Source organism: Lolium rigidum, chromosome 3 (genome assembly GCF_022539505.1).
Source record: "Lolium rigidum isolate FL_2022 chromosome 3, APGP_CSIRO_Lrig_0.1, whole genome shotgun sequence".
Taxonomy (NCBI): domain Eukaryota; kingdom Viridiplantae; phylum Streptophyta; class Magnoliopsida; order Poales; family Poaceae; genus Lolium; species Lolium rigidum.
In genome coordinates, this window is record NC_061510.1 from 56,421,478 (window position 1) to 56,443,388 (window position 21,911).

General features: G+C 41.3%; 3 long non-coding RNA genes across 5 annotated transcripts; all 3 read left to right on the plus strand.

The window, feature by feature from the left end:
• Positions 1 to 9,863: 9,863 nt before the first annotated feature.
• LOC124701638 lies at positions 9,864 to 11,441 on the plus strand. The gene is made up of 5 exons (XR_007002150.1): positions 9,864 to 10,158; positions 10,399 to 10,541; positions 10,622 to 10,760; positions 10,842 to 10,911; positions 11,279 to 11,441. It is a non-coding gene; the product is annotated as an uncharacterized LOC124701638 (long non-coding RNA).
• A 736-nt stretch (positions 11,442 to 12,177) lies between these two features.
• LOC124701639 lies at positions 12,178 to 14,290 on the plus strand. Its single transcript, XR_007002151.1, has 4 exons — positions 12,178 to 12,741; positions 12,811 to 13,682; positions 13,872 to 13,939; positions 14,191 to 14,290. It is a non-coding gene; the product is annotated as an uncharacterized LOC124701639 (long non-coding RNA).
• An 8-nt stretch (positions 14,291 to 14,298) lies between these two features.
• On the plus strand, positions 14,299 to 17,925 carry LOC124701640. 3 transcript variants are annotated; one of them, XR_007002153.1, is made up of 4 exons: positions 14,299 to 15,471; positions 15,619 to 15,681; positions 15,833 to 17,622; positions 17,711 to 17,925. It is a non-coding gene; the product is annotated as an uncharacterized LOC124701640 (long non-coding RNA). The 3 variants fall into 3 exon arrangements; XR_007002154.1 differs by having other exon boundaries at positions 14,299 to 15,207; positions 15,415 to 15,471; positions 15,833 to 17,925; XR_007002152.1 differs by having other exon boundaries at positions 15,833 to 17,925.
• Positions 17,926 to 21,911: the final 3,986 nt, after the last annotated feature.

Here is a 21,911-nt window from a genome sequence, read left to right on the forward strand (position 1 = left end):
TTCGTGTGAGGAAGTGACGAATTCTGAAGATTCTGAAGACAAGATGAAGGTTCATCAGGTAAAGGAAACAAAGTTGTGGGAAGCAACCACAATATTCAGAAGGAAGTACCAATCAAAACTCATGCTTTGCCTCAACAGAGGAGTACTTTAGTATGGAAGAAGCATGAAAGTGAGAAATTTTGTGATTATGGTGAAGCTCAAGCAGAACCATAGTCATCATAGAAGAGGGAATGCATGGGAAATCACTTAGGATACTATAATCATAGTGTCAGCTAGTGGTTTTCTTGCAAAATAAACCCTGAAGGAAGGAAGATAACCTATGAACCCTTAGCAGATATAAGAAGATCATAGTTGATATCAGAAAACCATAATTGGTATAGTATCAATACTGCGAGATAAAGTAGAAGATGCCTCGTCCAGTTGATCAAAACCTATAATAGAATCCATTTTTAGATAACAAATAGCCACAATTGGTATCAAGTAGTCCACCATTGGATTATTTGTATCAAGAAGTTGTGAACAAATAAAATTTTGTTAGCCAAATAACAATGACCTAAAAATCATTTAGTCGAAGGATTCACATTGGATGTCCACAAATTGAGTGGATTTACCACAACATTCTTCATGAGACCTTAGAAGAGTACAAACCATAAACTAGACCAGACCAATATTCTAACCATCAGCCCAACGGTTGGAAGAAAAGGATTTGAAGACCATAAGAAAACTCTAAGGGGTAGAGTAAAGATTGGGATGGATGTACGATAACTCAATCTTTTGAGCAAGATAGTTGATGAAGGTCTGAACTGAGAGGAAGTCTATCTTATTTTCATAAGATTTTTTGGACATTACTTTCAGAAGGATGTCAGACCAGAAGCCGAGATTTATACCTCGAGGAAGTAAGAAGTGGACTATAACTTGAGAAAGTGAGTAAAATTTACTCAGAAGTACAGAAGCTCAAGTAAGCTTAGTATAATGAAGTTGGACGAAGGAAATACCGTAGACCAATAAAGCCCAAGATGGTCAAAGGATGAAGAAGATTGAACATACTAATATCAAGGACTAATAGAATGATTCCTTTCATGGAACCTAAAGAACACAAAATAGTTATAGGTATCAACTATAAACCATGATTGGATGGACTAAATGAGTCTAATCCAGTCTTAGAGGAATAAACCATCATGATCATTTCCATGTTTAGTACCTTACTTAGTACCATTATGGCAGTTTTTGTAGTAAGGGAAAACAAAGACCTATTTACCAATTAGGAGTATGTTATCAAACTAGTCTTTAGTTAAGACTAGCAGCATCAGAAGAAGTCTCAATCATTGAATCTTCAATGGGAAAGGAAACAAGACTGATATTGAAAGAAATCATGGAATTGAAGTAAAGAACCATGGTTCAGAGACAAACCCTAAGGGATTCCCGGAAGAATCTGGACAAGGGATATATTCAATCATATCCAGTGAGATCACCACGGAGTTCGAGAAAAGTCGTAGTCTGCACAAGTCAGACCCATACTTCTTAAACGTGAGAGAGTTCAAACTTCGAGGACGAAGTTTAGTTTAAGGGGTAGAGACTGTAATATCCCAGGTAATGGGGTTAGAAAATATAGGAAATAGATGTGTGCATTGCATTCATGCATAGAAAATCTGGGGAATTTTCGCGCTTTAAAGTAAAACAGTCACAGTAACTGAAGTTTCACTTGACCTTGGTGGAATTGAAGTAGCTCATCAAGTCAAGTGTTATAAATCTCAATGTGACTTTGTTAAAACATTGTTTTGGGTAGAGATGATTTGATCTAAGGGGTTAGATCAAATGGAATTAAAATCAACACAACAACACTGGAATCAATGATCAATTGCTTGATCTCATAACAGATCATAATAAGGTAATCCTTGTCATAACATATGAACACCAATTCAATTGCAAACCAAGTAACAATAAAATGGAGAAAACATTCTTCACTTATCTTTTCCATGACTTAAACTAATCCATGATCCTACCATAAACTTCATGGTATTCATTCTATTTCAATCTTGGAAACAAGACAAGGAGATCAACTCTAGAAGTATATGTTCTTCTCTATTCCAAATTATTAAGCATCAAACCTAGAGAGGTGAGAGTTCTGTTAATTATTAAAGAAGCAATAACCAACCTTAGCTAAACCTTGGATATACATCCAAGTATTCAAATCATCATCTTTAAGAGGAACCCTAGGAACTTATTCAAGATATTTCCTAGAGAGAGGATCCACCTATGTTAACCATAGATAGTGGTGACCACATCATTCTCTATGGAGCCTAACCATAGGTTAGTATTAAAGACCTTTCCAAATGAGAGAGATCACAAATCATAGCTTTACCTATTTAAGAATAAGTGACAACCATTGAACTAAAGCATTAGGAGTTAAACCATATCATTTGGGAGTGGTGAAATAGCCAATGCCAAATGGAGTAAGATCATATCTATGAAATGATGAAGTAAAGTAGCAACTAATCCAACTAAGCATCTAGGTTGAGACTTAACCCTTTATTATCTAATGAGATCTTGTGAACAAACCATAAACTCTAGAATAATCCATTCCTAAATAAGAGAGCTCAAGATCTGGTGTTACACTCAAGTTAGTTGAGAAAACACATGGATTCAAGGGAGAGATTTATTCAAATATCCAAATGGTTGAACCATCATTCCTTGAGTAAAACCCTAAGTAATTATCTCAGGCAATCTCCTGGGATATAAATTATTGAGACAACCATAATTATGTCTATTCAAGAAACTATGAAAGAAAGTCTATATTTAGTTGATCAAGACAACACTTAATCTTGGGAGTGAGAAACCAAATTCATCAGAGATACTTTAGGAAGTCCAACCTTGATCATTATAAATTGTGTAATGATCATAAACCCTAGAACCTGAGGTTAAGATATTTAGAACAAGATGATCAAATATAATATATGATCATGCTTTGGAGAGATGTGAGGATAAGTTAAACCCTAATAGGATAAGTAGATATCATTCACCACATGAAATTATAGGGAGGTAACTAGTAAGCAATCCTAGACTTATATCCCAACCTTAACTTCTGAATCACTTGGTGATCATAAGTAGAATCCGAACACATCAACATTCCATAGATTAAAGAACCTAAGCACACCTTAGAGTCAAACTCTATACCTTATATAGTGAGGAACCATTAATCTATATGACCAAAGTTAACTATAAAAAGAACTATAACCAGTGTAGTTACTTTAATGATAAATTGGTGATAATAATAGAAGATAATTGGTAGAAGATAAAACCAATTCTCAAATCCTTAGTGATTAAAGAAGCACATAAGATATGAAGCAAGTAACCATATTATTTTGGTTAGGGGAGATTAAACCCTAGCAAATACAATATGATGTCAACCCAATTCCATAAACTAGAACTATATCTCAACCCTAGTTTATACATCACTATGGCAATCATAATATAAACCCAGGACATAATTGAGATTCAACCAATGTGTCATTAGGTAATTAGCATTTGAACCCTAGTGGTTCATTAATCAAATCCTATGCTTGAATTATAAAACAAAGAGCCACCCAAAGCTAAGTCCTATAAATAAGACCATAAGTGTGATTATCAACCACTTACCTATATAGTTAAGACCCAACCTTGAGGAGAGTAATAATTACTCTAGGTATTTCAAAGGATTAAGAGACCATAATACTAATGTTAGTTTTAATATGGATTGTCATCAAACCTACAAAACCTTTAAAGAAAAATGTTGCCCACATGAAATAATATGCCAGTGATTAATTCCTCAAATGGAAACCAAGACATAATAACAATCTCTGAAAAACTTTGAGATGAAAGTACCCACTCTCATAATTCTAAACCGAATTGATTGCATAGTAAAAAGAGAATTAAAGGGAACATATAAAATTCATGATTAATTGTTATTTTGAATAAATTCATAAATATGTAATTGAATCTCATCTAAAATGAATTGTCCCAAATAGAATAGAGGAAATAGTAGTTAGGAAACTAAATCTTGATTTAAACAACATAATTGAAATATCTGGAAACCAAATTGAATTCAAAATGTGAATTCAATAAATGAAATTGAAAAACAGAAAATAAAAACAGAAAAGAAAAGGGAGAAGAGACTCACCTGGCCGCCACAGCCCACCTCGGCAGCCCAGCACAAGCCCACCAACGCGGCCCAAGCACCAGCCCATGAGCAGCCTGAATACCCTTTCGTTAAAAAAATGGGAGGAACTCGTCCTCATCCCCTCCGAGCACTGGAGGCCACGGCGACGCCGTGCTCCTCTTTCCCTTCGTGCTGTCGACCTCCCCTTGCTCCGAATTCATGACGAGGCATGAATTGGCGCGGTATAAAAACCCCACGACGAACATCAGCTGCAGATTTTCCCCTCTGCTCCAACTCCGCTCCAAACCGAAACCCTGGCCGCCCCAGTCTCCATTACCGCCGGTGAGAGAGGCCTTCCCGAGCCAAGCGAAGCTTACCATCGTGACCGCCGTCATCGACAAGTTACGCCCACGATAGGAATTGGCCCGGGGTGAGCTCAGCTCGGCGAATTCCGTCGATTTCATCCGCAGCAGTTCGCCGGAAACCTCGACCGTACCATCATCTCCGACCAACTACGACCTCGACGAGCATCTGGTTAGCATCCTAGTAGTCTTGCGCACCTTCTGAGCAAACTATTGCATCTGTATGCATCTCGTAGCTCAATTTTTTGAGTTGGCCGGAGCCCGCCGCCGCAGATGGTGATCGCCGGCGACATTCCGGTGATCCCCTGCGAAAACCACCACCACCATCGCACTCACCACATCGGGGGAAGTCGATTAGTGCTAGCCGCGCGTCCAGGGGAGCCAAAAATCGACGGCGCCGCCGCACGCAGACACGCCGGCGTTTAACCGCCGGTGGGTCAAATGCCCTGGTCAATTTTGACCGGTCGCTGCTTGCGTGGCAGTCCACGTAGCATAGGTCCCACTAGTCAGTGGGTGCAGTTAAGTCTGGTTCGGTACAGTTAGCATTTCCCATTTATTTAAAATACCAGAAAATATCTGAAACTTTACAATTATCTAGAAAATTCATATTTACTCAGAAAAATACAAATGAGGTATTAAAATGTTCATAAAAATAAACTCTATCCAATAAAAATATAAAATGAAAATTTTATTTTTAATAAAAATTTAATTGTTTAATACTTGTTATTTAAACATTTTCTTGTATTCTAAATTCAATTAAAGTTCAATAATTAGTAAAAATTTCATAAAATAAATAAAAACCACTAAGTAAATAAGGAAAACAATAAAATTAATTTTCCTTTACTATTAACTTATTAAATCCTTATTAGGAGGATTTAAAACCCTAAATAATAATTACCTTAATTATTAATTATTTAAAAATAATAAAATACCAAATTCAATATTATTTTTATTTCCAAGTTACTAATAACTTCAACTTTAAAATGAAGTTGTTAATCATAGAACTATATGGTAGATAGCAAACCCTAATTCCATATGGAATGATATTACAACCCTATCATTTCATGTGAAACCCAAAACCCTAATTCAATTAGAAACCCTAGCTCCATTATTACATGTGAACCCTAATTTGCTTCTAACCTAAAACCCTAGGTTAGAACATGTGATCATGGTACCTACTTTCAAATCATAGAACCATACTCGCAAATAAATACTTGACTTGGCCACATAAAATGTAGAAGACCTATCACTAATATATGGGTATCCCATGTGTTCATCCTCATCAGACCTAATTGATCAATTAGGGTCAACCACATGTAAACCCTAGATCCTATTACCAAAGCCGTCGTCCTTATTTAGCATCACACCATTGTGATGAACCCTCATAGTAACCATGATTAATGATTACCTTACATACCCTACTCCACTAAACCCTACTAGTGTTGGACACTTATCAACCATTCTATTTAGGAGTCAAGCATTCCTTACTTAGTGGATCAAATAGCAAACCCTAGACAATCTCAATCCTAATTGATGTGCTTCTTATTATTTAAGAAGTATGTTCTTCAAAAGTTATTCTTTTGAAGAAAATAAAGAATCATCATCAATCCTGCCTAATAGGACCTATAGCCAACAACCAGCTATCACCAGCATGGTATACCAACCTTGATAGCAACTATTTATAATAAATTGCTCAAGATGCCTAGGCTTAACTCAACCTTATAAGCCCTTGGTATTGATGAATCCAACCTTGTTAGGATCCATCTAATATCTACTCCGAGCCAATTGAAACCATAGTTAACCATAGAACCCACCAACCTAATTATCATACTTATTCTTTATTAAGAACATGTTCTTCAAAAGTTATTCTTTTAAAGTATATAATAATTAATCATTAACCATGCCATATAGTGTTAAAACTAACGACTGTTCTTTACTTGTTAACATTATGCCAATTATCATTCTTTGTGTGCTCAATTAATTACTGTGCCTTATTATCTACCTGTTTATAATACCAAGTAATCACACCTGAATAAGAACCTTGTATGTGAATCACTCTAAAAGTGCAACACACCCTAAACCAATCATTACAACTCACTGATCCTAAATCATCGGGGTTAGGTCACGCTTAGAGCGATTGCATCTCATTCTTATGCATTATTGCATCCTTGCCAATCTTTTAAACATCGTCCTTACCGGACGATGATGCTATTTCAGAATTTGGAGTTATTACGCATCGAAGACCTTGTCTCGCATAATCTTGCGACCAAGAAAGGCAAGTTCATCACTTGCTCATGTCATTTGAGTATTTCTATCAAATTACTTGCAAAGTATTATGGTTATCACTATCGCATAAAAATCAAAACCACTACTTTCATAACTATGAATATGACTATGTGGTGGGCAATGGAACCATGGATTGTGTTGATATGGTGGAGGTTCCATTGCAAGGGTTTATATCCATCTAGGATTAAACAACAAATGTCGCCGATGATTCTTGTGCCGTAATACCCGTGTTAACCATAAGATCCGGAGTGGGACGGAGTAGTCAAAAGTGTTTCCACCTCTCGTTCATCAACGTATGCGCTTTACCGTAGTACACTTGTAATCCAAGGGGCAAGTCGGTGAGGTCGGGAGTCCTAAGTCCCCACGGCATTGTCCGTAGTACACTTGTCGCCCGAAGGAGCAAGATGGTGAGGTCGGGGAGTCCTAAGTCCCCACGGTATTGCGGTCTATGATGGGTTGCAGCTACCGGCGAAGGAGTTTGGTTCGATCCCGGATCGTCGTCGTGGTCGGGGTCCACCCCGAAATATATGGGAATAATGGGACCGGCGTGGACCCAGGGTCGGGGCATGCAACAACGGGTGGGTGTTCGAGGTAGCGGAGGAACATGATTGGCTAGACCTTATACCGGGCCTCACACCATAGGAAGTGTGGACGAGCTCGCGGCTCGGTTGGCACCAAGGTTAAGATCTCTTATGGGTAAAGCAACACACCTCCGCAGAGTGTAAAGAACCGTGACCTGTCACTCCTCGTTCCGGATATGGAACTGCGAACGCGGCCGGAAAGGAGCTCCATGAAGTTCTAGTAAACCGGTGAAGGTCGACGGACATAGTTCTTCCGAATAAAAGTAACCTTTTGAAGAAATGATTATGAAAACCTGCATTGGTATTAGACTTTCTCGGTCTAATGCCGTAGCTAGTGCATTAAACACCTCTTTCCTATAATGAACTTGTTGAGTACGCTCGTACTCATCCCACTCTTAAATCCCCTGCTTAGATATGGAGGCATCGAAGGAGGATCTATAGTGCAACTCGAAGGCCGAGGAGTCAACAACTACTTCACGAGACAGGACCAAGTCAGAGGAGTCAGATACCACATCCAACAAGGAGAAAAACCTAGCTTAGCCATAGAAGGGAACTAGCTTCCGAAACCTAGCTCCTATTTAGCTAGAGTCTATTCTTAGCCTCTGGAGTTAGTGAAATACTCTACAAATAGAGTTCGTGATAAGACTAGACTACGAGTCGTTCTTCTGGAGTTTATTTGCAGTTTTACCTCATTGTAAAGTAGGAGGTCGTGATGATTTTTTGTAACGCAGTCGATGTTGTAATTCTATAGACATACCTTGGACCCGCATATGTTTCTGTTGTACCACTCTGAGCGATATAATACTAGTGGAACGGTGTTTCATTGGTGTTATATCAGACTTGCATACTACACCATGCAGTGGTATGCCGGGTCACCACAAGAAGCGTGGAAGCCGGTGACGGCTGATGTCGTCGGTGGAGGGTTGGAGTGGCCAGCCTGGGATGGTCGCCGACGTGGGGGTCCGACCTGAATAAAGGCGGCGGTCCTAGGGTCTCTCTTGCGTGAAGAGGAAGACCTGCCGGAAGCCTGGACTCGCGATCTGGCCGGTGTGTTGAGTTCCGGAAGGCGCCGCCAGCAAGTGTAACAGTGCTTTTATTGCATGGAGTTTGCTAGATCGGTGGTATTCGGTCATGCGCACCCATGCTTTTATTCCGACCGATTGGGCTGGAGGGAGCGGCGCGAAGCTCTTTTCTGTGTTGACACCAAGTGACAGCTGATCCATGGTGAAGTCAGAAGAAGAGAATATCATGAAGACCGGCTTGGAGGACTAGCTAATGGAGGTTCAAGTCTTTGCGTTGTTGAGGGGCTTGCTTGGTGTTCCGGACTTAGCAAGAGTGGTATGAAAGTGGGGGCGGCAGCACATGTGAAGTTCGGAGTCTTACCTTTCAGGGTGAAAACCCAAGGTCTGGCTTTAACTGGTTGTGCCTGGCAATGTCCTTGTTGAAGGCTTTGTTTTGAGAGCGGAGACTATCTTCAGGGTGAAAATCTAAGATCTTTGATCGGGCGACGGCGGCGCTGGTGCACTGTTTCCTTCTTGGAGGCGTCGCTTTTGAAGAGTCTGATTTTCAGGTGTTGTCTTGGTGGTGGTTCTATTACTGTTGCTAGGGTTGTGATGTTGTAGCGGGACTTTTATTTCTTAGTTTTCTCTTTCTCCTTTTTAGCTGTGTGCATCCGTAATGTTTTAGGGCATTGCGTTGTTGCAGAGGCTGAGTGTAATTGGTATTCTTCGATATTAATATATTCCCTTTATCGAATTTTTTTGTTTCCTCACAAGGCTACTCTCTCTAGACAGATCTTTGTGTTCTAGCACAGTTTTGGTCACCATTAATACGATAACCAATTTTATTTTATTTTTATGCTTAGCATGTCGTATAGATGAAAACATCATGAGATATAATTTTGCTTTTGTATCCCTCTCTCCAACTTTTGCCCCCCTCGAACGGCTGATATCTCTTCGTGGGCTAACTTAGCCCTTCAGCTCTATTCGTAGGGAAGAAGGACAACAGAGCACATCTTCTTGGGTTATTGTCGGCAACTTGAAACAAAAAAAAAATCTCATGAGCTCCTCATGTCATCATGTTTTCCGTATTCTTCCTATAAATGTTCCAAGACTACTCAGCCATCTAGGGGGTCTGAGAGGGGCAAAACAATCTGATTCGTTCGTTTGGTGCGGCACAGTAAATTGCTCTTCCCACATTTCACTGGAACCGTCCGATGTTGTAACTTTTTCTGCACTTTCTTCTCTCTGAAACGAGCAAATGACTTATGGGACCGGTTGTGTGGGGAGCCCACCAGTCAGAGGCAGCCACGCCTGCTCGTCAAAGTCACCTTCCTTCTCCTATGCGCGTGGGGCAGTAAAACCTAGATCACGGGGCGCCCAATCCGCGCGTCTCCTCTCCTCCCCAATCCCTGGTTCTCCTCTTCCCCCTATGGCTCTCGAGCGGCGGCGCTGGGCCGGAGGTGGAGGAGGCCAGCCACGACGTTCCAGGGTGCCGCTACCTCCCCCGTCCGGCGCCTCGAGCTCTGCAAATCGAAGCAGCGGCGGGAGGAGCTCCTGCGCGGCCAATGGATCTCGTTCTCTCCTCTCCCCGCCGCCGCCAGCGCCTCTACAACTCGCCCACCAGCGCTGCTACAGCGCCCCAGCCAGCGCCATGGAGGGCATGTCCTCAAAGTTCGGTCCCCATCACCAGCGCCCTGGAAGGCAACCTCCACCGCAGCTTTCCGCCGCGGGTGATGCGGTCGCGGATTTGCGGGTGCATGGCGACCCGCGTTCGCACAGGCACCAGCCCGCCGGTTAGTCCGTCTCACTCGGCGCTCGCATAGGCATCACCCCCCCGGCATGTTCGTCTTCACTTTTCGGACGAGTTTCTTCTCGTTACTCATGCCAGGGGGGCGGCTGCTTGAAACTGCATGCTGGATGCACGCAAGCAATCAACAACTCCCTTTCTCCTATCTTTACTTCTAGAATTTTAGATGGATTTTCTCGATTTGACATGTTAATTTGTGTTTTTTCCTCCTCTTTGATTATACCAGGATGTGAATCCTTCTCGCTAAGGTGAGGTGCCATCACTGACTACGGATTTCCATGCTGAAAAGTGCTGACGAGCAAGGGATAAGGAGCTTCTAGATGCCTGGGGAGGATGGAACCCTATCTCTTCATGATTGAGAGTAAGAAGGTAATTAATTCTATTACATTAACCTTTCCTCGACAGATATCACAGTATGAGGCCTTTGCAATGTTTTTACTACTTGCCAGACTGCATGGAGAAATTTGGAGTTGGAACAAGAACATGACTGCAGAAGAAAGCAAGGGAGAAATGGCTTGTGGATGCATGAGGGGCTGTGGGGTTGGGGAACTCGATGAAGCCACATCTCTCCAAGTTTGACATAGATAGGTAATTGGTTATGTTACACTAATCCACCATAGAAAGAATATTTAAAGTATCAACCCTTACACTTTTTGTACTGCTTGTTAGGCCGAGTGGGAGGAAGAATAAAACCAGATATGTGCTACAACTAAACTGCGACTTCGCAAAATAAGCATAGGTATATCCTACTTCACTTCCCATCATTTTTGCCATTTCATATCTACGTTTCCTGCAAAACACTATATGCTTGGCTGTCAACATTCATCTGTTGAAGTTGGACAGTATGATTCGATTGGTTCCTTAATGAACATTAACATCTTAACGGACAAATAGTTGGACCTGCTTAACACGTATGCAGATTAGATCCTATCATTGATTGCACACCTATCAAAAAGGATGGCTTTGTACTTATGTACAGCTGGATTTTGCGTGCTCTTGGAAATGATCATCTTAAGATGAGACTATGTTAATGTTTAGTTCTTTCTTGCACAATTGTGGCTGGTGATCTTTGAGGGCTTGGTAATGATGATATGTGTTCCTTGCAGGAATTTTGTTACGTCAGTCCTCGTTACATTGCGACTTAGATATCCTAATCAAAAGGTCTCCAGAATCCTGTTAGAGAACTCCGTCACTGCTACAATGCTACACCTTTACTGACAGAGCAAATGTTCTAAATTCCTTGCTATAACTGTTGCAGTTCTAATTGTATTTTGTACAATGCTCCCTACTTTTTATAGTCCATAATTGCTTCTAATTTGTTGTCTTAATTCCTTTTTTTCAAGAACATGTTCTGAGTAAATATAGGAAAGTTATATAGCTACGGATAGATATATTGCATTCAGAACGTTGTTCTGAGTAAGTTTTACTAGGTTCAATCTCCACCACATATCTTGGATTACTGAATCTTGCCAGAAGACAACAGTTTTTTTTTGAAAAATGTACATGCTTTTGTCGTAGATTACAATGAAGCTAATGCCCTCACAATCTTCAGTGAAAATTATTTTCAGTTTACTTTTTTTTTAAGTCCTCTTTAGCTTACACTTCAGCGTCTCCTTTAGAATCAGGACTTGTGTTTTCTTTAATGTCATGGAAACTGAACCGTATGGATGAATGTATGTCTGCAAATTAGGTGGCCACCAAATATTCGCTTGTCTTTAAATATACTTTCATAAACCATTTTTCATGTAAATCACATGAGCGTGTATAGTCTTTGGATAATGTACAAATGACTGTAATGTGATCTGCTGACAAAATGAACAAAGTGGCCATCACTAACTTTGTTTTGATTGTAGATGGTAATATTCCAGATATCCTCACTGCTGAGAGCTTTTGCTTGCCGGGATATAGCAATCATGGTATGTAACTGAACAAAGAGCCGGGATAGAGCACACAAGGTGATTATCGAGACAGACAACATCAAGATGCAAAGAAGATATAAAGAGGAGCATGCATAAATTCTTATTACCTGACAGCTGATGGTGAGCACAGAGTTGCAAACTTGTCTCCCTTCCCTGCAAACTTCAGTGCCATTCAATTAACCAAATCAGTGTGTTGCTCTTTTTTTCCTATTTTTTCTTCTTTCTTGATCGTGCTCATACTGTTGTGGATTGCTTACCGAACTGTGTATTAGTATTAATTAGTAATGCACAGTTCTGGATACACTTCATTAAGTAGGAATAATGACATTTCACAAACATGGTCTAAGCTCCAGGTGAGCTCCATGCAAGATTAAAGTTACTGCCCCCAAACTGATTTTATGCCTCTTGAAACATCTTACATGATTATATTATTAAAAAAGTATGTTGGTTCAGTGACGTTGACATGGTGTCCCAAGTATCACTCAGTCAATGTATCTCTGTTAAACTTGGTCCTTGTGACAACAGATGCTTCAACTCGTACTTCACTGCTCCCAAACATGAATGTTGCTTATATTGCTCAGCTTTCTAATTGTTGGTTGGTTATTTGGCATGATAGTTGATGGCTTGATGCCCTATCAGCAGCATGAAAGGTAACTCGAGACAGTTCCTTATAGTTATCATGTTCTTCTTAATATTTGTTTTTCGTTTATATGTTTCAGTTTTCGCATGGATTAATCAGTTGAGAAACACGAAAAGGACACAGCTAAATGCTATATGAGGCAGGTGGCTTATCCCTGTTAGTTTTCCGTTTTGCTATTTAAAACCAATAATACATATTAGTTAACTTAAGGGTAAGCTGATTGATGAATGCACTTCATGAAAATGGCATTATTGTTGTTGAGAGTGGGCAAGCTGTGCATGCAACAATGACAGGGAAATGAGTGTGTGTTTCTCCTAAGGGAACTACCGAATCTATAGTTTATGGGTTCCCAGATCCCTCATTAGTCCTTGTGTTGGTTGTATTTAGTTAAATAATTGCAAAATAAATAGGCGCCTAAAGTCTTGCCTTTATCACTGTATGCAATGAATTAATATTATGACCGGTTCATGGCGCCTGCGATTCTTTTTCATTCTACTTATAAAAGTAGTTACATATGTTGGGTGGCAGAGGTAGAACAAATAGCTAAATTTGATCTTATATAGTGTGATAATTTATCCAGTACGCCGTCCAAGACAAGACAGGCCCAAGAAGAAACTTCATTACAACTAAACCATTCTTTCACAGAGAAAAAAAATCTTGAAAGAATTAGAGCAAAAGAAAAACACTTTAGGTCGAAAACATAAACACGCAGGTCTTTTTTACTTGATATATCGACCATCCGAGAAAGATCAGACATACAATTTGGACACCATAAGATAAAGCTGCATATTGGTTTGCATCTGTTCTTTACTTCTTAATAATGTTACTGACATGTTTTTATGAGAAAATACCACTTACAGCTGATGGCATGGCATCCAAACAATATTGCCTCGGTTTTACCTCTGCGCCGGACCGTGCTGTCATTGAACATTGGCTAAATTTCCAAGTGTGGTATGCCACTATCACCATTATTGTATTTTTCCAAATCGTTGTCCTCAATTTTCCATCGGATTGGAACCCTAAATTACTTACCCATCGCGTTTGTTCTTTGCAATGAACATGGTATATTTTTTTAGTGAAAAGAATAACATTGCTTCATATGTACACTTCTCCTATAGCTTCTCATTTTTGTTTGTGCAGATCTTGTTTCTCTAGGCCTACAAGGTGTTCGATAAAATTCCAAGGATGTTTGGGGAGGATTGATCTCTGTAAGCTATGCGATTTAGTTCTTGAAAAATATTAGTTCGAGTCAATCATGTCAAGAATCCTATATATTTTAGATTTATTTGTGCAATTTCATTTGTGCTACTTTTAATACAATCTGTAATGATATCAACCTCGTTGCCTATTGTACGAATCCCTTCTGGCCAGATCCTCTCCTCTCACCCAGTTCTTACATAGCATTATTTATAGAGTAGTTTGATTCACTGTTATTTCTCACTTTTCAGCTGCACTGCAGGGAACGGTGGTGCAGTTGGTGTGAGTCAAGGAAGGGCAGGGGTGAGAGCGTCCCAGTGACCGCCACCCAGCGACGCCGGTGGCGAGCACCTCGAGCCAGGTACGGTTCCTATTCGTTTGACTTCTACATTTACTTCGCCTCCACCAGATGGCTAGCAAACAGATTGGAGTCAGCACTCGCTCATCTGTTCTAGATCCAGTATGTTATTTAGCTCATTAAAATTGTTGGTGTTGATGATAATTTGGTGCTCTTTTTGATGCTTTGACATGGATTGGAGCAAAGAGAAGAGTCACAGGAAGGTGCTTTGGAGGAAGAGCTCAACAAAATAATTTCTTACTCCATGGAGCATTTCTTACTAAATCTCAAAATCCTCTCAATTCTTGTTGTTCTCAGTTCATAGCCCGTCAGACAAATATGCATGCCCAGACACGCACTATCTTCAGTTTAGTACCTTCACGAGTAGAGGACAGATTAGGGTAGCGACTTTTAGGTTGCAGTTTGGTGGCCTGATAGGGTAGATTGCTTGATGTTCTTTTAAGTTCTTGCAGTTAATCATTAACAGTGTGGTTCTACAGTTTGATCCGAGATGGATGCCTTTGTTCTGCAGTTTGGTGGCCTGATAGGGTACATGGCCACAAGGACAACTGAATCAATTTCTTACTTAAAGTCTGTGAGATTAACTCGTGCATGTGTTTCTGAACAGGGCATGTAATTAAGCTCCTATTCCTGATAGCCTACAACCGATTTGATTGGCTTGTGTATGTTGCTTACAGGCTTGACTGAATATAATTTACAGTAAAGAGCTTATTTGGTTGAACCATATTTTACTTTGGGAGAAGAGAGAAGGCATTTGTGTATTTTCTTGCCAGCAGTAGCTAACTGTACTATAGTAGATCATATGCAGAGCTGGAAGGTGCAGTTGTTCCAAATCTGGTATTGTGCTAATACTTCTATCCAAGCTGCCATGAGAAAATGATCCTCATTAGTTCGAGAGGATTTTGAGATTTAGTATTGCTTGTACGAGTGATTCCTTTCTCAGTGTCACTTTCAATATGTTTCCTTTCTTTTCATCCCTGTAGCGTAGAATGGCAAGTGACATACTGTAATTACATTTTTGTAAGGGATGTCGGCATGTTAACATACTTCGCTGGAGTGCGTTAATTTGACCTTTTGGGACATCTCTATAATTTTTTACTTTGACCGTTTTCGTTGCTTAGGCTGCAGGACATCATGGTGGTGGTGGACCTCGTGGTGATCAGAGGAGTGCAGGAGGAGATGTGTGTATGTGCTCATGCGATATGAACCCTTATTTCTAAATCTTGTGCTTCTCGCATATTTCCTGTGGTTTTTTGGTGTTGCATGAATTGTAGGCCTGCGCAGGAACGTGATCTTTATTTTAAGCTGTACTGTTGTTTTCTCCCATTGCAGTTAAATGGTTAGCAAGACCGTTCGGTCTGAATAAATCTCAAAAAGCGGCAAAGGATGATTCAGGTATAAAGAGCAGCATAGATAATGTTTGTATGCTTGTTTTGAGCTTTCCTTTTCAATATGCATGTATTATGAGCTATGAGCAACCTAGCTAATTTAGTTATCACTGGCCCTTTTAATTGGATTACATCTACTTTCTCCGTTTCAAAAATAGGGGTCACTATTGAGGAAGAAATTAGATGGTGGAGCTCACACTGAGAGGTATGACCTGAAGGGAGGATGAAGGATATGTTGATGTGCTTCGATGGTTGAGGCGGGTGTCACGGCCATGGTTCTTCCTTTCTGCCACTGATGGCACCGGATGGCATCGACGGCATGCAGGTAAACCTTGACTAGCAGTAACGAGGTAGCATGCATGTCATTTCTCATGTTCTTTGCCCATTTGTGTCAGATTTCAGTTCCTTTTATTTTCCAGATCATTCTAAGTTGTAGTGTAATATGATGATGGTTGTTTGTGCCTATAGCAAGGATGACAGATTAAGCTTGAAATTAATCCGTCAGACTATTGTTTGTGTTTCCTGTTTCTTTCTTTAGGTAGCATCCTGGAACTGTAATGTGGTGTGCAATGTCTCAAACATTTGTTATGTAAAAGAAATGTTGGCATTTTGAGCTTGAAGAATGCACTGTTATTTTGCCTCCACATTCTCCTGGATTTGTGCCAAAATTGTACTACTATTTTCCAGTTGCTCCTTATTTTGGTAGGAACTGGAGTTTTCGGATGCCAAGTGTATGCATGTGTTACACATGGAGTTCTTAATTGTTGAATTTGTTGGTCCTTTTTCACTGCTTTAGCTCTTTGTTCCATTGTAGGAGCTATCAACTCACTTTTCATGTATTTTGGTTACTGGAAAATTTATTGAGACTCAAGAATCAAGACAAAGGCAACAAAATTCCGAAGGTGGTAATTTTTTGTTCCCATATGTGAATGAGTGAATACTAATTGCTGCAAATCTGTACTAGCCATCCGATACTTTGCAGATTGCCTATATTAAAGCATGGTTAGTGCGTAGTTCTGAGTTTCTGGTTCTCATCTGCTTTCCATTCTTGAGTGCTTTAGCCATCATTGTTTGAAACGTCTTAAAGCCTAATGTTACAATGATATGATAGCCCAGAGGGAGTACTTAGCGGGAGCGAACTAGGTGGAGGCGTGAATTGAGGGAAGGCTGGCGGCGCGGGAGCGAGCGTGGGTCACGACGCAGCTGAGCGGTCACCAGCGTCTCTTTGCCGGCTATAGGGGAGGCGAAGATGTTTGGACAAGCAGGCAAGGGAGGAGGACCAGGGAAGGCGCAGCAGCAGCGAGGCCATGGGGAAAGGGAAAGAGGCCAGTGGGAGGCTTTCTGAGCCATGACGCAAACCATGTCCATCTCCTCCTGACGGCTCTGCACCGACATGGCAGGTCCGCCGCGGCTCCGACAACTCTCCTCAGAGATGACGCCGCTTCCTCGTAGCGCTGATGGCGACAACGACGGCCATCTTCGGTCGACCCGGTTGCCTAGCGGCCACCGACATAGGTATGAGCCTAGGAAACATCTCCTCCCCTGAGACTCACCCTTCCTTTGCCTCAGATCTGTCTGTCACGATGGCTTTTCTGGCTCGTTTTCCTCCGGGAGGTACCTCATGGCCATAACTTGGGAACCAAAGAGAACACACATAACTTTTCTCCTCTGCCTCAGATCCGTCTGTCACGATGGGCTTTCTGAATCTAGGGAACCGAATAGACCCTGAGACAATCTACAAATCTTGGCGCATAACTTTTCTCCTAGCTAATAAATACATATGCATCTTTTTCAGCATTGGGTTGCACACACAATTCATCCATAATAGATGCTCCAAGCAGCACAATGCATTACATTATTTCAAGTCAGGGACTTCTAAAAGTCAGAAACGCTTCTGATATTACGAAGATGGTAAAAAGTTCAATAATAATCGGTTGAGGCCATCAAGGTATAGTATATTTTCCCCATTATATCTTGTTTGTTTTATCCGAAAAACGTTATATATGCGCATACAAAAGTTATCTTCCTGAATGTAGAGCTGTAAACCATGCACCAAATGTTTGAAGCCTGGCTTGGTCTTCTGGAGAAGGGTTCGCTAGAAGTTCATTGGAGCATGGGTTTCCCTGCAATAGACATACATGTAGTAGCATCCAAGATTCCAAAGCCCCATCTTTATGGGAAACCTGCAAAAGATGATGGTTTGCTTTTCTTTGTGTACACTACTATATTTTGAAGTCATTCAGTTATCCTAGGCTTGTCTCCTTCATATGGGCTCGTGATTCACATCATAGCATGCCACATGTAAGTTGTTTGTTTTTAATTATTTTGGTTGATTTTAAGGGTTAGGTAATCTTTGACCTTCATTTTCATCCAACTAGAGCCCATGTCGTTACTCTGATTTGCATTGTGCAATAGAAGTCACTATTTCCTAAATGTGAGTTGGGTTATCACGTCTGTAGTGCTCAACATGTGTTTTGAATGTAAAATGACCACTTATGATGTAGAATTGAAAATATGGGTTCTACTGTTTAGTTCTTATTTTTGCACTAGGCACTCAGCAATGTCTAACTTATTTCCCCGTAATTGTTGTATGAGTTATTCTACTGTTGTTCTATGCTTGGTAAGCACGGTAAATCTAATTCCAAATTTTACATGTCGGCTTCTCATAGAGATCTAGAACTCTTTTAGCTACGATATAGGTTACTTTAAAATGGTAATATGACCGCACATTTTTTTATTTTGGCTCAGGTATAGTGCTCCAGATCTCATTTCCCTTCCTTTTCTGCTGCCCACCTTGAAGATTATGTAGATAGACTTGCTGACAATAGGCATTATGTGATATTGATCTTGAGAAGTAGTTGCGGTAGATGAAAGGCTAAATTATGAGCTTTTAGGTTTATCTTCTTTCCTATTATGAACTGACAAGATGAAGACGTGTACTGAAGCATAAAATAGCCAGGGGACAACACTTAGGATAATGTTATGAAGGGGGAGGAAAGCTGCAAGATTCAGACTCGAATCTGTAACAAGTAACTCCAATCTTTATGTTTCTGCTATTGCATGGTTTCCGTTCATATTTGGTTGTTTCTCTATAAGATTTTTTTAGGTAATTTTGTTAGTCTCATATACTCCTTGTAAAAACATAAAGTTGTCATTAGCACTTTAGCAGTCATATGACCGATATCTTGGATGACAACAACCTGCACTGCCTCTTACGTCTCAAGAAAAGGAGACAAATGCAAGGAATTTCCATAGTTGGTTATTTACTTGTCACAAGTTGAATAAATGCATGATGGAGTATTCAAGTGGACATTTAATTTAGGTTTACGAGAAGTGAAATTACATTTTTCTGATGCTGACATCATGAAGTTACCTACCTTAATCTGCAAAGTGTAAATTTTGTTTTCTAACGGCATTGATGACTTTCTAGCAGGTTGCGTTATTGTTATTTCTGAAATACATTTCTTTAAGATCTACTATTTCTCTAAATGTATTGCCTAAAATGGTTAATCTGTTTTGTCATCTATCAAGTGCTAGGTAAATCTTGGGGCTGGCAGCGGATGGCGTGGATGGTTGTTCCTGATGACGTGAATGTCCATACTGATTACTTGGTTAGCGGATTAGATGAGACGGAGAGAATGGAGGAAGGTGTAGTAGGTCAAGACGGAGGGGTAGCGAGATATGTTAAAAGGAATAGACTGGGTTGTTAACACAATCGAATGGGGAGATAGGCGGTATCAGCCGAGAATAGTGGTGAGTGTAGCAGATCAAGACGGAGGGGTAGTGAGGGTTGTTAACACAACCGAATGGGGAGATAGGCGGTATCAGCTGAGAATAGTGGTGAAAATTGTTTACGCAGGGCGAACATGTGTAAGTCTATGGTTCGCTTTGTATCGGTTATGGCACACAAAATCTCGAACCTAACTATTTTTGTCTTGCTACTCACAATAAGTAGAAGCATTATTCTTGGAATTAGTAATTATGTTATTATGCTTCTTTCATGATGCTACTTGTTTTGGTACAATAGCCATAATTTGGTGGGGAGCTTATACAAAAGCAAAAAAACTGAAGAAAAATAGTGTGAAATCATACTAAATTGTTATATCTTATGCAAGATACTAAAACAATTAAATTCCAGGTTAATTCCTAATACTAGATTAAGCCAAAACTTATGGTTCAAATTCTAACATAATTTTACCATTTGCGCGATAGCGCAACGGGTCATCTAGTGGAATAGAAAGCACGCATGCACATGGAAGGCGGTACGCATACACGCTTACACTCAACTAATCGATGCTTATCCAGCTCCTCTCTATGACAGTATGTTCTGCAAATTACACATACCACTGAATCAATCAGAGTATGTCACCTAACCACATCCACTCGTGGCACCGTACGTCGCACACACCTGCTCCCGCATGGCCGCATGTATGTATGGCACCAGTATCGATCGCACTCTCCCGTGCAGTGTATCAGTTTCCCTTCCGCCGCCCTGGGCCCTGGCCGTGTCCTCTTCGTCTTCGGCTGGAGGCCGGCACCGCGGCCACGGGCGCCTCATTACACGATTTTGAGTTCAACCCACGGTCAACGGAGTAGTGGGCAACATACGTCAAACATTCTAGTGCTTTATCCTGAAAAGCTCAAAGACTTAAGGCGCTACTTTTCATAGAAGGCGTATTCCAAATTTACTAAAGCATGACACAAATGTTCTTGTTGGGTTCGACAGTCAAGTTTAGGAAAGGGTCAAACGTTAATGACGTTAAGATAAAAAGGGGGGCCCGCAGGACCAACGTCCAGGTGGTTTATCTCGTACGTGACTTTTTCCTATGCGCCCTGATCGGGGGCACCAAAACCAACTCGATGGTTTGGTCCCCCGTTGTAGTGCGCCATATAAAGGGGTGGGGAACCTGGCCGTTTTGACGAGTTCACGATCTGTCGAAGATGTTCCCCAACATTCCCCCATCTCCACCGATCAGGAGAGGCTAGGAACAACAGGAAGACCAGCCTACACCCCGGCGGTGCCAGGGCAGTGCCGCTGGAGACCGGAGGGGATTAGGAGGATCTCCAGATCGTCTACATCGACCACAGCCTCTCTGCTTCACGCCTGCAACGAGCAGGCATCGATGGCATCTGCAATGCCCAGTAATGCATCTCTAAACCTCTCTCTTTATGATCATTGGGTGTTCTAGCTGCAGCAATGGCGTGATCTTGTGCTAGGCCTGTTGTTTCTATCCTAACAGTTCTATCTAGGCGAACCCCAAGGCTTTGAATTATGTGCAGTGGTTGTTTCACGTAGATGGTGCGCTCTTGCTGTTTTGGTTGTGTGCATAACTGTTGGATAATTAGGCATAATTTTCATGATTAATTCCGGAATATTAAGCATGACGATACTAACTACTAACATGTGAAACTCGAACATACTAGATGCATTGATCAACATGAACAGTAGCAGAGCAAATAGTACAACATCCATCGCTAAACAGATCGAGTTATGTCGCACGTACCGATCTGGTGGAGGTGGCGGTGAAGGTGTAGCAGACGATGTCGCAGCAGACGACGGGGACGATGGGTCGAAGTAGACGGCGTTGAAGACGACGGTAGGCAGCACCGTCCGACTTGGACGGAAGGCGACCCGTGACGAAGAACTTGAGCAGTCGCGTAGAGCGCTTCCCAAAAACCTAATTCGCCCTCTCCCGTACAGGATCGCAAGGACGAGCGGTTCCGGAGACCTGCTCTCCCGTTCGCCGATGCACGTCGGCGCGCGGGATGGAGTACGCTACGATGGCGGCGCAAGCAGAGAGAGGTGGAAACCCTAGCTCGTGTATTAGATGTGTTTCTGCGGTAGCCGGGCAGGAAATTATATAGGCTCAGGAAACCCTACGCAACATGGGGCACGCCCACGTTTCTCGAGGCTCAATCCACTCACCACGAGCGCGGCGCGCGTCGTGACGAGTTGAGACGAGCGAGCGAGGAGGAGGAGGAGCGCGCGTGAACCACTCCTATTCTTACTCACTTACTAATGGTGGAATAACCCACCTTATAAGGTGGTCTAACTTCCTCCCAACTTTCCATGTGGGACTAAACTTCCCACCTCTTGCCACTCCCTAGTGAGCTGCCATCAAGTTGGGCTCAAACTCATAAGGCTGCCACTATGTGGGTTTTGAGATTTATAGGGAAATCTGAAATCTAGTATGGGGCACTTAAAGTGGGCCCAATATTTCAACAATAACAACTTGA